Source organism: Suricata suricatta, chromosome 11, assembly GCF_006229205.1.
Source record: "Suricata suricatta isolate VVHF042 chromosome 11, meerkat_22Aug2017_6uvM2_HiC, whole genome shotgun sequence".
NCBI classification, from domain to species: Eukaryota; Metazoa; Chordata; class Mammalia; order Carnivora; family Herpestidae; genus Suricata; species Suricata suricatta.
Genome location: NC_043710.1, coordinates 93,156,138 through 93,172,006, shown reverse-complemented (window position 1 = coordinate 93,172,006; position 15,869 = coordinate 93,156,138).

The window sequence follows — 15,869 nt, the reverse complement described above, 5'->3', positions numbered from 1 at the left end:
CCCCAGCCCGCCACCGGCGCGCTCCCCCAGCCCTCGTCACCCCCGCTTCCCGCCCGGCCCCGGCTGCACTGCCCCATACCAGCGCAGCTCCGGAGCCCACGAGGCCCCCCTCCTCCCCCTTTCCTCGCTGCCATCTGCCTCCGCTGCCCCCCTGCCCCTGCGCTGGACTCCGGCCACACCACACCCCCACCCGACACGCCGGCTCGCTTCGGGGGACTGGCGTCCTATCAGGAATGACCCTCTTTCTCCTGGACTAATGAGGCTCCCACCCATCTCACCCTAGTTCACCCGAGTGGGAAGTGAGGGAGAAACTCTGGAGACCTGCATTTGGGCGTGTGATGGGGGAGGGGGCTGAGGAGCGGGGGAGGGGAGCTGATTGAGATTCTCTCCAGTGAGGACTGGCAGAGCGTGAGCTGCTCAGACCTGGCCAGGGTGGAGGGCCGGCTTGCGACACTGGGACAGGGGTTTCAAGGCACTGAGAGCACCTGTGTCGCTCTCCCTGGCTCCCCTGAGCTGAAGAAAGTGAGAGAGGAGGAGCTGGGGCCCGGGAGAGTTGGCCCATGGGCCGGGAGGCCGTGGTGGGGAGGCCGGGCCAGGGCCCTCGGGCCTGCCTGGCAGTGGCCGGGCACTGCGGCCCGAGCCTCTCCCCCACTGGACCTTTGGCTACACAGCTCTTGGCATCTCTACTTTATGCTGCCATCTTCCTCCTGGTGCTGTTGTCTGGTGATGCCATGAGGTGCCACCTCCCTGCCTCCCTCCAGTGGCTCTCCTGGGCATGTCTCCCAAGGGCCTGGGGTGTCTGGAGAGAGGATGGGAGCTCTGGGCATGGCTGGGGGCTCTTCAAGACCAGACCAAGTGGTCCTGGGACTGGCCAAGAGTACTGAGTCCTGCCACGAACAAAGAGAAGTACCTTCACTCAAGCTCCCTCTGGTCACCTGGGTTGCGGCGACACTTCTCTGAGCAGCTGCATACAGCGTGCTCCCCCTGGGGTCCAGCGGTGGGGAACCGGGAGAGCACGTGGCCCCACGTTCCCTGAGTGTCTGTGCTCCTGGGATGGGGGCCGAGGAGTCTGGAAGGGTCAGCTGTGCTGCTACCCCCCCCACCCCCAGACGGAGGCCCCAGAAACTCCGCTGGGCACCATCAGGCCGCTTGTCTTTGCTGAAGCTGCAGCCCATGTCTCATCATTAATCAGGTTTATTATTTTCCACACTGGCTGGATGTGCTCCTCAAGGTCGCGACCCTTTGGAGAGTTAATCTAATATGCACACATTACAGCGTCTGGGTTTGTTTAATTTTCCTTTTTTTGTTCATTTTTTTTGGGACGAACCTTCCGTGGGGAGCCACGGCCCAGACTTGCCCATCGGCTTCCTGCCTTCCTGGCCGGCTCTGTCCCCCAGTCCCCCAGTCCTCCTCTGGGCCTGCCACCGGAGACCAGAGGCCAGGCGGGCCCCCCCTGGAGCTCGGGGCGGGCAGTGCTGGGCGGGGAAGAGGTGGGGTGCAGCCAAGAGATGCTGGGGAAGACACTGGTTTTTCTTTGTTTTCCCCATCCCCATCCCCACCTCGCCCCATTGGTCATTGGCTGACATTTTCTCCAACACCAAAAGTTCTTCGTTGAGACTTGGGTCTGTGTCTTGGTCTGGCTTTCCAGTTTGGTCCCCCACCCCCACCCTGCCGAGGACAGAGAGGGAGGGAACTTCGGCGGAGTGGGAGCAAAGTGGGGACCCCGGGGCGGGGGGAGGTCCAGCTGCTGGGATGCAGGGGCTCCTGGACGGAGATGGAAGGAAGGAGGAAGGGCCGGAACACCTGTCCTGCGGGGGGAGTAAAGCTGGAGAAGAAGAGGAGCAGCCAGGAGGGAGCGGTGCTTGTGTGCCTGGGGGGGGGGGGGACAGTGGCAGTGAGCGTGTGGGAAGGGAAGGAAGCGTCTCCTGTTACTTCTGCATAGGACGAATCCCTTCTGTGTGAAATGGGTGCCATGGTTTTCCAAATGCTTTTTAGAAGAATGACTTCATCTGATCTCGGCTGGGGCCCCGCGGCATTTCATCTGTACCATCACCCTGCAGGGAGGCTCGGAAACCGAGTCACCGAGAGGTCAGATGACCTGTCCAATGCTCTGCAGCCGTGCCCCAGGCCGCTGGACTCCCGCTGGACTCCCGGCCCAGTGCTCATGTGCTGCTACTTGTTGCTTTTTAAGGTCTCTGCTGTTCAGCCCTCCCCCTCCCCATCCCACGCTTCAGTTCACCCTCAGGTTCTCCGGTGTCTGCTCAACCCTCTCTCCATCCTGTGGGGGTTGGCCGGTTGTCCCCACTGCCGCCCCAGGTCTCGAATCTGGCTGGCTCTTGTTCTGCAGCCTCTGCCCCTAGCCTGGCTGCTCCAGCACCCCGATGTCCGGCCATCCGCACCCCAGCAAGCTCTTCCTCTTGACTTCCCCCCTACAGAGCGTCCCTGCTTCTCCCAGCACTGCTGGACCCCTCAGGTCTGTGTCCTTCTGCCTCCCCCACCCCACTCTTCTGCGCCTTACCCCTCAGCCCTCGTTCTTTCGGGCACCGCTGGTGCTGGCCCGGCCTTTCCTTGCCCACTGCCGCTGTCCCACTTGGGGCTCGCAGCTCCCCTCTGGGTTATCTAACACAGCCTCCTCCCCGGGCAGCCTGCAGGCTCCGCTTCCGGGCACCTGCTGCCGCACCCTCCTTCCTACAAAAGATGGTATTTGTCACATGTGACCATGCCTCTGTCTCCGGGGCCTCAGTGCCCCCCCCCCCCCGAGGGTCCTGGTCAGTTCCTGAGAGGTAGCTTGGTGTTCTGGCCCTGCGCTTGCTGGCCCGGCTTTATGCCTCTGGACCCAACCCTCTGCCCACCCTCACACTGGGCACTTGACGCCCTCACCTTTTGCTTTCCTCCTCTTTTCTCCCCACCCACATTTCCCAGCCTTCAGGGTGTAGCCTGAGAAGCCCTCCCCACGCCCCAGCCCTAAAGTCCCAGCAGCACGTGGTGGCAGCTTAGGCTGCTAAGGTGTCACTCCCTGCGTGACCTTGAACAAATTGCTTAACCTCTCTGAGCCTCACTTGCCTCACCTACGCAGTGGTAAGAGCACCGGCCGGTGGGCTCCTCTTACACTGACTGCCTGGTTGTGGCGCTAGTTTCACCCCCGGCTCCTGCCCGCTCGCTATTTCTCCGTCCCTGTCTGTCCCCCGCCCAGAAGACAAGTCCCTGGAGAGGCCAGGCCTTCGCCCTGTCCCTTTCCTGTCCTTGGCTCCGCGCCATCTCTCAGCACCCATAGATTGGCCCCTTGCTTCCAGTAGGAAGGCAAGCAGTCGTTGCTGCTTGGTCGTAACATTTGGTTACGCAAAGTGGGGTATGCCTTCCGTTCACAAATCCATCATGAAAAAACAGTTTATGCCACAACGCAGCCAAGGTGAATCGTGGAGGGAGGGAATCAATTTAACACCGTATTGACCACACACTCGGCTAATTTCACGGAGTCACCCCAGCTACCTGGTGAGCACCTCCCTCTGTACAGATGGGGAAAGGGGGGCTGTCGGAGCCACATCATCATTCGGGGAGTGCTCCAGAACCCCACCACTTCCTTCCCCTCTACTTGGGCCTAAAAACGGGAGGGAGCAGCTCTTTATGAAAAGATCTGACGTGAGTTTTCTTCGAACAGCTCAGTCACAGACGTACCTGCGTGAGGCAGGGCTCAGTGACGTGAGTTTGGGGCTTGGGGGGAGAGGACACAGATGAGGGCTGTGTGGCCGAGCTCGGGCCATCATGGGAGCCAGCGGCCGGATGGGGCTGGAGCTCGGTGAGGAGCAGCAAGGACTTAGTGGGCAAGGGCTGCCCAGGCGGAGTGGGGGCCAGGGACGTCCCGAGGGCTGGGTGGCCGGCAGGCTGGGGAGGAAGGCGCCTGGCTGGGCAGGGGCAGACCAGAACTCAGAACTAACTAACCTTGAGAGCCAGAGAGAAGAGGTTCAGGGGTACAGGGGTGGAGGGCTCCAGGGGGATGACAGCGGAAGAGGGGTGCATTTGAGTGGCATTTCCAGACGGCAGCAGAACGCGCGGACAGATTGGGAGCAGCAGATGAGGGAGCGGCAAGTGTCGCGGAGAACTTTGAGATTTCCAGCCCCGGAGGCTCGGGAGGCTGGTGATGCGGCGTCAGAAATAGGGAAGCCAGAAGGGGAAGCCGGCCGAGGGAGAGCGGAGGGGTGTGCTCCCAGACGTGCTGCGAGGCAGGTGGCGGGGGCATTTGGGGAGGGAGCCTGGGTGGCCTGGGGACTCTGAGCAGCCTTATGCCAGGCGGGCGCTGGCGCCGGGCTGCTGGGCTGGAAGGGACTCCTGTGTGTCACCACCTCCAGGGGGCCCGAGCCTGGCTTCATCCTGAGCATTGCTCACAGGAGTTATGTCTCCAGTGCCTGGCACTGGGCAGGTGCCAAAATAAGTGTTTTTTTCTTTAAGTGGCCCCAAGTCCCGTTTCGCCAATATTTGTTCCAGAGAGAAATTCCTGGTGGAACGCGGTGGGTGAGGAGGGGAGAGGAGGGCTGTGTAGGCCTTCGGCCTCCAGGAGTGGGGTGTCTCGGGGCTCCTTCTCGCTGCCTCAGTTTACTCTTTGTGATCTCAGGCACATAACACACCTGACGTCCCGGAGCACCTGACTCAGGGCGATCATCCTGGGGGGGGGCTTCCTGGAGGGCTGTGGTGCAGGGGTACATGATTCCTGGGACAGGGGTGAGGGGCAAGGACGGGGGGGGGGCAGGAGGTCACCGCCAGCTGCCTGGGAGAGTGGCTGTGGAGTAAACACATGTTTAGAATAGGTGTTTAAGGGCCAGAGTTAAAGAGAAGGATTTAATAGAATGAGAAATCAATAGCCCAGAGGAGGCTAAGATGTGAAAGTGAGAGGCTGCCTACAAGGGACACCTAATGAAAATGACAGATTTTGGGAAGCCGAGGAGGACGGCAGCACATCTCAGGGTGGTCGCTGCTTTCCAGCCCAGAGGCTCCTGAGCAGGGAGACGGGGTTTCCGGAGTGGCTAGTGCTGCCTCACTGAGCTCTTGGGGATGGCTCTCTGCTGCTCTCGGTCTTTCCAGGTGGCCTGAGTGGGACACCCTTGTCCCTGCGTCAGAGGCTGGGTGGTACAGTGGTCAGCCACACTGGGCTCAGATGGCACAGGATTCAAATCCTGGCCCTTCCTGCGGCAGCAGCACGCGGTGGGATGGGGGTCTGAGGAGCCTGGAAGCATCACAGCAGGTGCCCCGAGGCCGGCGCACGGTTGTGTCCTTGCCGTCACAAGTGTGATTACATTTCCTTCTTTACAGAGTCTCTCATAGCCCAGTTTGGCTCATCACCCGCCACAGAATAATGTCCCTGATGAGGCTGGTGATGGGATGGGAGACGGGGCACGGCCCTTTGGGACCTTTTTTGGTTAAGTCACTTGGTCTGAGTTACAAGGTGGGTAGTGACCGAGCTGGGGTGTCAGCCCAGGGCTCCAGGCTCCCCGGCCTGCGTCCTTTCCTGGGGGCTCTGTGGCCCTCCGCACGGAAGCAAGAGGACAGGCAAAGAGAGACGTCAGTAAACCCTCTGGTCCCGTCTTGGCATCCACACCAACTTGGATTAGCACCAACCAGGGGAATGATCTTAATTGTGTAAGGCTCTTAGCTTCTGAACTCTTTGGGGGCAAGGATGTGGCCGGTGTTTGTGTCTCTAGCAGTAGGCTCAAGTAGTAGGGACAAAGTATTTGGTAAGTGGATAAATTATTAATAGCAACGACACCATGGCAGTAATAATGGGTACTGCTTTTGAAATGCTCATTGTGTATCAAGCACAAGGCAAAGTGCTTTCCGTATCTTAGTTCATCCTCTTAATAACTTTAACCTTGATGATACTCTTGATGGTACTATTATTATTTTAGGTGTTGTTTAGGGTACTGCTATGCCCATTTTCTCGGTGATGAGGCGAGATTCAGTGCAGACGATTAATTAGCCCAAAGTCTCACAGCTAGAAAGAACCAGAGGTGGAATTTTTACCCAGGTAGTCTGATTTTTTAAAAAAATTTTCTTTAATAAGTAAACTCTACCCTCAATGTGGGGCTCTGAGATCAAGAGTTGCATGTTTCGGGGCACCTGGGTGGCTCAGTCGGTTGAGTGTCTGACTTTGGCTCAGGTCATGATCTCCTGATCCGTGGGTTCAAGCCCCACGTCGGGCTCTGTGCTGACAGCTCAGAGCCTGGAATCTGCTTTGGATTCTGTGTGTCCCTCTCTCTCAGACCCACCTCTACTCATGCTCTCTCTCTCTCTCTCTCTCTCTCTCTCTCTCTCTCTTTGTCTATCAAAAATAAACAAACATTAAAAAAAAAAAGTTCCATGTTTTACCAAAAGAGCCAGACAGGCGCCCCTTGGGTGGTCTGATTTCAAACTAGGTGTCAGAAATTTCTCTGTGCCTGTGTGGGTGCACGCACATGCATGCACACATGCGCGTGTATGTGAAACATGCACCAGCTCTCCCCTGACCTTCTGGAATTCCCCTGTGGCTGCCTCACTGTCTTGTCCCTCATCTCGTAGGCAAGGAGGCCAGCATGGAGGCGGCATGGATCTTGCGTACAGGCTGGCACGTTGCTTGTCTTTCCTTGGCCTGATTTCTTTGCCACCCCCCTCCCCGTGAGAGGTCACTGGCAATACTGGGGAAGCGATTAAAGACCACCCTCATGAGGGTGTCATGCTGAGTGAAGTAAGCCAGGCAGAGAAGGACAGAAACCATATGTTTGCACTCATAGGTCTAGCAGGAAAACAAGAGAGACCTAATGGAGAACCAGGGGGAACGAAGGAGGGAGAGAGAGTTGGGGAGAGAGAGGGATGCAGAACTTGAGAGACTATTGAAAGCTGAGAATGAACTGAGGGTTGGGGGGGAGGGGAGAGGGGGGAAGACAGGTGGTGGTGATGGTGGAGGGCACTTGAGGGGAAGAGCACTGGGTGTTGTATGGAAAACAATTTGACAATAAAATATTATGGGGAAAAAAAAAAAAGACCACCCTCATGAGAGCTCCCGAGTGGAGCTCATGGGTCCGTCTTTTCCATCCAGACGAGGGCCTGGGGTGGAAGCCAGAACAGGGCAGCGCCACGAACCATTGAAGAGACTCTCTCGTGAGACGAAGCGTGTGAGTATTGCTGGAGCTCAGGTGACACTTGGCACCTCGAGGTCACAGGCACCCCACCCAACCAAGGTCAGCTCGCCAGCCATCCCCTTTAGGGCCCGAGGCCCGGCTGGCCGACGTGGCTGCCTGCTGCCTGCGTCATCAGGAGGGAGGTCTCGCTGGGGTCCTGAACTCTCAGAGACGGGACTGGGGCGGGGGATGGGGTCTCTGGAAGAAATCCGCTGGAGCCCACCTGTCACATTTGTGCTTGGTGATCTTTCCAGCATCTGCCCTGGCCTAGATTAGTTCAGCAGATCATGAGAAAGCATCCCAGCAAGATCGACGCAGAGGAGGAGTTTGGACGTCTCTTCCCGGAGGCAGCTACGTTTCTCAGAGGCAGAGAAGATTCGAGTGGGCTCAGGGAGGGCCATGAGACCCCTGGGGCGTCATCTCATGGGGGTGGTCGTGGGGCTCCTCACCTGCTGCTTCCTGCTCCGGAGCCCCCGCCAGACAACCAGCCCTTATGCGGAAACTGCCAGTGCTGCTCCCTGGTGGGGATCCCACAGTCAGAGGCTCACAGTGTTCTCGGTGATTCCTGCCCCAAGAGTCCATCTCAGAGGTGGACGGGGCAGCCAGGAATTACCGTCCCAGAACTCCGAATCTCAGTACCTAGCTGACAGCCAGTGTTCACGCGGTGGGGAGGTCGGATCTGATTCCAGGACTGCTGTCCGCTGCTCAGAGCTCTGTCTGCACACCCGGTGCCTCGTGAAGGTCCCCCGCGCTCCGTGCAGACAGTGGGGACGGGGTCCTGTGCTCCCCAGGGGGAGAACGTGACACAGAATCGGGCAGCAGTGGTCCAGAAATTCGTGTTTTACTGCTAGGAAAACTGAAACCCAGGGTGATGAGAAATAGCATCTTGTCCCTAGAAGGAACTCGATCGTTCATTCAGCATCCTACCTGATGCTCTCATCTCCGCTGCATACAGAACGTCCACCGGCTCGTCATCCAGCCTCCGCCGCCCCCGTCTCCTCCCGCTCCTCGCCTTACTCCCCGCCTTCGGAAAGCTGACGTTTCTGAGCACTTATTATGTTCTAGTGCTTTTTGTACTAAGCTGACCTACCAACAACCAACGCTATGGGGAAACTGAGGGCCAGAGAGGCCCTGGAGCTTTTGTTCAAGGTCACATCCTGGTGAGCAGTAGGGCCGGAGTGTGAACTTGGCTGCCAGGGCCACGCTCTTGACCGCTTGTGAGCAGCTGGAAACGAGGGAGTGTGTGAGAACACGCAGCGTGCAGGCTGGTATACAGAAGGCGCTCAGGAATCGCTAGCGATTTTCTTTAGCACAATACCAGAAGGTTTTGCCTGACGCTGAGCCAACTCTCCTTCCCACGGGTCCTTCTGCACCCCTCCTGGGAACCCCATAGGGCACCTCCACCCTTCCTCACAAGCGAGAAGAAAGCCAGGATCCAGTCTCTTCCTCACTGCGTTTCTTTCCGAGACTCTCTCCCCAGGCGGAGTCCCCTGGCTGGGAAGATGAGGGTTGGTGGAGCTCAGAGAAGTGTCTGAGGCCAGGACTCATGAGCAGGGAGCTGCCTGACCTCTGTGTGTCGTTGCCACACACCCATTCACAGCGCACGTTTCCTGAGCACTCGGGTGTGCCAGGCATGGCCACAGAGCGGCACTGGCCAGGCGCGGCCCAGGAGCAGGCCCTCAGGGGACACCTCCCGAGTCTGTCCGCTGCTACCCTGGGCCTCGGGTCCTGGGGACAGGTGGCTGCAGGCTGAGCTGGCCCCCTGTTCCTTTGAGCTCCTGTGGTGTGAGGTGATGCTGCAGGTAGCACCCCCCCCACTCCCCGAGAGGGCCCAGAAGCTCAGATGACCCAAATCTGGTAGTACAGAGTGGGCAACTAGGTAGAGAAAGCTCACTGGCTTATTTGAGCTAAAATAGCACCATCCCGTTCTCCTTTGAAAAGCGAGAGTCGTGCCAGAGTCCAAAGTCAATAGGCGGGAACATGCGATCTGCCAGGTGGGGTGCAGATTGGAAGTACCAAGGCCACTGGGCTGTGTGGGGAGCAGAGAGTCGGCTGAGAAAGTGCATGTCCATCGGCATGAGGCTGGCCAGGCAGGCGGCCAGCCGTCTCCCTTCCCCTCTGCTCCTCTTTGGGGAAGGGGCCAGCTGAGGTGGATACTTGACCTGGGCACCTCAGGAGCTGGGACAGAGCCTGCCTTTGTCCCATGTCCCTAACCTGATAACCGCTGCTGCTCTTGCCGGGTCTCGCGTCCAGTGTCCTGTGTCATCGCCAGAGCCCCAGCCCGGCACTGTAAGGGTTGTTAGTTCCATCTGACGCGGGAGGGAAGTGGTGCTCTGGGAGCCAGCGTGACTTGCTGGTGGTGCAGGGTCATGTGGCTGAACCTTAGCGCTGCTCTTTCTCCGAATCCGTGGCTGCTCCATGGTGACCTGTGCTTCTCCAAGGAGCCAGTAGGTGACTCTGTTCAGCCTCCAGGCCTCTGGCAGGGGAGGAACTTGGAGGAGCTCCCTTGGGGGAGGGTGAGGCCACACTCTGATGCCTCCAGGAGGTCTGCAGGGGTCTGGTCTGTCTGCCCTGAGGAGACAGGAGCTCCGCGGGCCCAGGGCCTGGGTCTGTTTCTCAGCATTGCATCCCCAGTAACTAGGACAGTCCCAGCATATAGTAGGTGTTCAATAAATATTTGCATTGTGGCTGGCTGCTTTTGTGAGCCCCTTGTGTGCAGAGGCTGTGGATGGAGCACCCCTGGGCTAGTGATGAGCATTAGTTCTGGAAAGCTTGGATGGGCTCCTTCAACTCAGATGCATTCAGTTGCGAAGATCTCAAAAGACGTTTTCTCCTTGGATCATGGGGGTAGCGTGACCTGTAATGAACAGAACCAGTACAAGGAGCAACTGTGGGGGGCACCTGGGGAACTCAGGCGGTTGAGCATCCGACTTCGGCTCAGGTCATGATCTTGCGGTGTGTGAGTTTGAGCCCCGAGTCAGGCTCTGTGCTGACAGCTCAGGGTCTGGAGCCTGCTTTGGATTCTGTGTGTGTCTCTCTCTCTGCCCCTCCCATGCTCACACTCTGTCAGTCTCTCTTTCAAAAATAGATAAACATTAAAAAAAAAAAAAAAGCAACCATGGGTCTGCCTGGACCTTGGCCCTGAACACTTCATGCCACCCGCCAACCCAGCTGAGCCTGGCATGAAGGGTCGGGGGGCCTGGGAAGGGATGTCTAATGAGAGCAGAGGTGGTGCATGCACGGGGGAGGGGCTCTGACTTGTAGGTCAGAGCAGGTGGCTCTGGGAGCAGAGGCCTGGGCCCTGTGGCTGCTCTTCCTCCAGACACGCAGGGGAACCAGGGGGACCTGGGACTGCACGCACCCTCGACTTGATTTACCTCCAAGTGGACTTAGCTGTGTCGGAGGGCAGTCTGCAGGGCGGGGCGTGGCCAGGGAGACGCTGCCTTTGTGCGGGGGCCTTGAAGAGGGACCTGGCATGGAGGGAAGGACAGAGGGTCCTGTCTGACGCTTCACCCCCTGGGTTCTGGGGCACGATCAGGAGCTGCATGTGGACGCGGAGGCTCGGTGACTGTCGCCACCTGCTGCTGGCCCCGGTCAGCGTGTCAGCCTGTGGGCCCGTTTCTGCTGATGGCTGGCGGTGCCCAGAGAGCTGGGCTGAGAGGGACCTGGGGCCTGGCCTGGGATGACTGGCATCTACCGCAGGCACGGGGTGTGATGCATTTCTCAAGTGGGATTTAGGCTGATCGCCTCATTTTACAGCAGAGGAGACCGCCTGGGGAGGGGAGGGGACTTGCCCAAGGTCACATGACTTGCAGACTCCAGATTCCCCCGACCCCTGGCTTGTTCTTGTCTCAGGCCCCTCTGACTCACCAGGAACCTCTTTTCGAGACAGGGGAGCCAGTGCCCGGCTCTGCTGCTCCCCCCACCTCTGGCCAGCCCCATCTATCCAGGGCAGGGTACGGAATGAGCCCCAGAGGCAGGCCCTGCTCTGTGGGACTTGTGACCTCAGGAGATGTGGGGAGAAGAGACCGGCAGAAGCATCACACAGACCCCGGCGGGCAGTTCCCACGGGCCGGTCAGGGACATGCTCAGGTTAGCTGTGTGTTGAGACCCAGTGTCTGGGTTGAAATGCTTGGAGCAGGACGGGCCGGTGACTGTCCTCTGGGCAATCCACAGATGCTTCTTAGAAGAAGGGACTTCCTGGCTACCTGAGTCCCCGTCTCTGTTTACTGTGTAGCCTTAGTCATCTCGGTTACCGTATCCGAAGCCCCTGCTCAGCAACAAAACGGAGACAATAAAGAGGCTGTTGTCCTAGAGCTTGGGGAAGAGCGAATCAGGTAGCATCTAAAATCAAATGGTGCTTGAGCACATACTGTATGAGTTTATTTTTATAAGATTCAAGGACAGGCAAGGAAACCTTTAGTAACGGAACTGAGGATAGTAGTTACCCTTGGAAGGGGCGGGGGGGGGTCCCTCTAGAGTGTTGGGACTGCTCTGTGTCTCCATGTGAGAACGAGTACATGGCAAATCCATGGAGTGCTACACGTATGTGCAATTTTCCATATATACATTATATTCCCATTTTATTTTGTTTTAAATGTTTGTTTTTGAGAGAGAGAGACAGACAGACAGACAGAGTGTGATCAGGGGAGGTACACAGAGAGAGGGAGACACAGAATCTGAAGCAGGCTCCAGGCTCCGAGCTGTCAGCCCAGAGCCCGACGTGGGGCTCGAACCCACGAACCACGAGATCATGCCCTGAGCCGAAGTTGGATGCTTAACCGACTGAGCCAAGTATATGAGCCGTAGACTTCCCTTTTAAAAGTTTTTAAGTGGTTATGATGGCTAACGCCTGGTCGCTGGACAGAATGTTGGAGAGGAGGCCTGGAATGGAATTAATAGAAATAGAAGGTGATGTTTGCTGAACACATTATAGGCAGGGGAGCTGCTCATTTCATATGCATTTTCTCATTGACTCCTTGCAACAAGTGGGGAGACAGAGGCTCAGAGAGGTGACATAAATTGCCCACGTCACACAGCCAGCCCGTGACAGAGGTGGGCTGAGGCCAGCGGTGACTCCAGGGCCAGCGTGTGAAAGAGGGAAGCGCTGCCCTGACCCCGTCCTCCCCTAACTGGGGGGCAAGACGCCGACTGTGCCAGGCTCCTGCTGGCCCGGCAGCTTGCAGTGGAAGGTGCGGCACAGCCATGATGTGGGCCCCAATCTGGAGATGCCTCTAGAATGTGAGTGAGTGGGGATCAGGAGCCAGAAGGAGCACATGTTTGTCTGGAGAGGAGCAAGCTGCTGAGCTCAGTGCAGGGGGCTCTCCAGGGTGGTGGTAGGGAGGGGGCGGCATGATGCTGTGCCCTCCGGGGCAGCTGCCTGCCAGGTGAGACAGGCAGAACTTGCACTTTCTCCCAGCAGTCCTGGAAGGGAGGAGGGAGCTGCTCTCCTTAATGTGTTTGCATCTTCCAGAGACCTCCCTGCTCAGTGCACATCCTGGGGGCTGCGGGGGGGGGGGGGGGGGGGGGGGGGGGGGGGGGGCAGGGATGGGACATCGGGTGCTTTTGTTGCTGCTGTTATTTGGATAAGTAAGTCAGCCCAACTCAGGCTAAGCCACCCTAACGTGTGGCCTTGTCTGCTGGGAGAGAGGTGGCATTGTGTTCGTGTTTATATGCAACTGGCAACACAGATAAAGCCGCATTGTTGTCCCAAGGTTTCCAATCAGATGGTGAAAAAGACGCCTGGTGGCTTCATTCCGGTGCCGGAGGGCAGACAGCTTCTTTACCAGACAGCCTGCTCACCTCCTCTGGGGGGCCTGCCTGGATTTAACCCCTTCAGCCCTTTCCTGTTACATCCTAGCCCTCGGCAAGGACATATACACTGGGGATAAACACGTTGGCAAGTTCTAGTTGTTTATGATTTACTTTGTCTTAAGTCTGTCTCTAGTACACTGATCCTGCTACCCACATTTGACTGGAGGCTGGCTGAGGGCAGGGATTATGAGGACCCTTCCTTTGAGCCTGGCTTGGGGATTCCATCGACTTAGCAGGGGCTCATCTGCAGTGCTCATGCTAGCTGCCCAGTGTAGCTTAGGCTCACTGCGCCAGGACGTTTGCACATGCTGTTTACCCTGCTTGAAACCACTTCCTCTACCTCCTTTCCTTCTCTTGCTTTACGCCTGAATGTGGATTCCTCTTCCAGGCAGCCTTTCCTGCTGCCTCCCCCAGCCTGAAGGAGGCCTGTCTGGTGTGCTCCGCAGCCTCCAACACCCCTTCCCTTTAGAGGCTCCCCGACGGGGGTGTGAGCTCTGGGGAGCCAGGGATTGGATTGGGCTGTCATGGCCACTTTTGTGCCCCAGACTCCCAACACAGTGCCTGGCTCTCGGGAGCATCTTGCTGAATGTTTGTTGAAAGAGGTGAGACCGGGGGGTGGGGGGGAGCAGGGGCACCCAGGAGGGGAGCAGAGTTCCCGAGCGGCTCCTTCGGGAGCACAGTTGCTGTGCCTGTCTGCATCGGAGGGGTTTCCCTTGTCTGCGACTCCTTTCAGCAGCTGCTAGGGGCAGGGGTCGAATGCCCAGCCCGGGCACCGGTGACCACATCTGTTTTTGCTCAACACCGAGTTCCAGGAAGCTGCATACACATGTGTGTTCTGCGGCAAAACAGCGTTCTGCCAGTGTGCCCGGCCTGTAGGTGCGGAAGACCCCTGCGGGGGGGGGGGGGGGGGGGGGGGGGGGGGGGGGGGGGGGGGGGGGGGGGCAGGAAAGGGGCTGGCCGTCGTTTATCCTTCCGTGGAGCCAGGTGAGGGTGGCATCAGGCATCCTGCAGTTCTTGGTAGACAGAAGCCTTCCTCCCACATGTCCCCCGCAGCCACCATCTGCACTATGTGCATGTTTGCTTTCAGGTGCTTTCATAGCCAGCTTCTCCAAAGAATACTCCCAGCAACCCTGGGAGGTGAGTGTTACCCATTTCACAGATGAGGAAACGGAAGGTCAGAGTGGTACATGTTTGCACCGTGTCACTCAGCTGGTAAGCTGTAGAGTTCTAGCACAGCCCCACCATAGCTGCCCTTCCTTCCAGGCAGCTCAGGGCCCTGCTTAGGAATCGGGGAGCTCCAATGGTGAGTCCTCAGAGCACCTTCCTGTTCTTGCTTGGCGCCCAAGAGCCCGTGACCTTGGGAGGGCTGTGTCCCGACCACAAAGTGCGGGCGGGAGGGGGAAGTCTGGCTTTGACAAATGGCCCTGTGGTCCCAGGACATGCAGGGCTAATTCAAGTGCAAACAGTGTATTAGTATTTATTACTCATGCTCCACTGCTAATAAAATTTGAGTTTTAAAAATAATGGTGAGCAAATGAATTGGTCGATGGCCTGTGGGAAGAGGATGCTGGGAAGGATATTTCACGGAGCGGAGTGACAGGGGGACTTAGCTCCTGCAGGTTCCTTCCTGGGGAGGGGATGGGAGGGACCATTGCTGGGGGCAGCTCTCCATTCCTGGTCTGGTTCGGGAAGTCGTTAATCTGCATGGTAACGTGTCAGAGAGCATTTGTCAGCGGAGCGGCGTCTCCAGGCTGGGTAGACACTTCCCAGAGATCTGCTTCAGTTATCTGTGCTTAAATTCCGCAGTTTGGAAAGTCCCTTCCCGTGTGTCCCATGCCTGTGATCTGTGGGCGTCTCTGTCTCTGACGCCGGAGTTGGGGCAGCAGGCTGGGTTCTGCCAGGCAGGGCGGGGACCTGAGAAGTTTCTCAGACAAACCGAGGGACATCCTGTAGGCTCCACGCTGTCTGGGAGTATAGGAAGAGGGACAGAGGGCCCTGGGGTGTTGAGGGGACTCGGAGCTGGAGAGCATTTTGGGGTGTGGACAGCTCTGATCCTTAGACCCCTCTCCCCTACAGCAGACCGCACCTCTCATCCCTGTAATTCTTCCGTCCTGCTCGCGTCTCAGGAGCATCATGGGCTGGAAATATAGTTTAAGGAAGACAAGGCCTGCTGCTGTGTGGCTTTGAGCAAGCCATTTAACCTCGTTGTGTCTTGGTTTCCTCATCTGTAAGATGGGAATGCTGAGACCTGGCCCATCACAGGATCAAGAGGGCCAACGGGGCCGTGTGAGCAGAAGGGAGGGGCTGAGCCTTTAGGTATTTGGGGACTGTGCTCACACTTTCCTCAGGAAATTGCTTTGCGTGAAGCTGGGCTTCTGGAGGGCTTAGAAAATGTGAAGGGACTTGGATTTGTGTGTCAGGTAGTACTCAAGACAGCTTTCAGCAGTACCTATCGGGAATGGTGGAAGGAGGAAGGGCACTTCCCTCCCCTCCCCTTCCCTGCCCGCCACCCCTCCCCCCACATGCACCTGCTCCATAGTGCTGCCCAAATTAGTGCTCGGACACCGGATGTCACCAGCGGACTGGACTGGGCACTCTGCACACCTGCTGTCCAGTTCTCACTCAGCCTTGGGTGGGCACTGGTATGATCCCCTCTTCCTGCAGTGGGAAACTGAGGCCCAGAGCAGTGAGGGGCCTCCCCAAGGTCACAGTTAGACCTGGGCTCTGCCTGGCTTCTTCAGCAGCCTGCTGCCTCGAGGTTCTGGCTCAAGGATGTCCTACCAAAGTTGTGTCAGTGACCTCGGGGTGTCCCCGTGAAGTGGGTGCCCTCCTTTTCTCTCCTCTTGACCCCAGAATGGAGGCTTCCATCCTGCCCTGTGTCTGGATGCCCTGAACATGAAGATAGACATC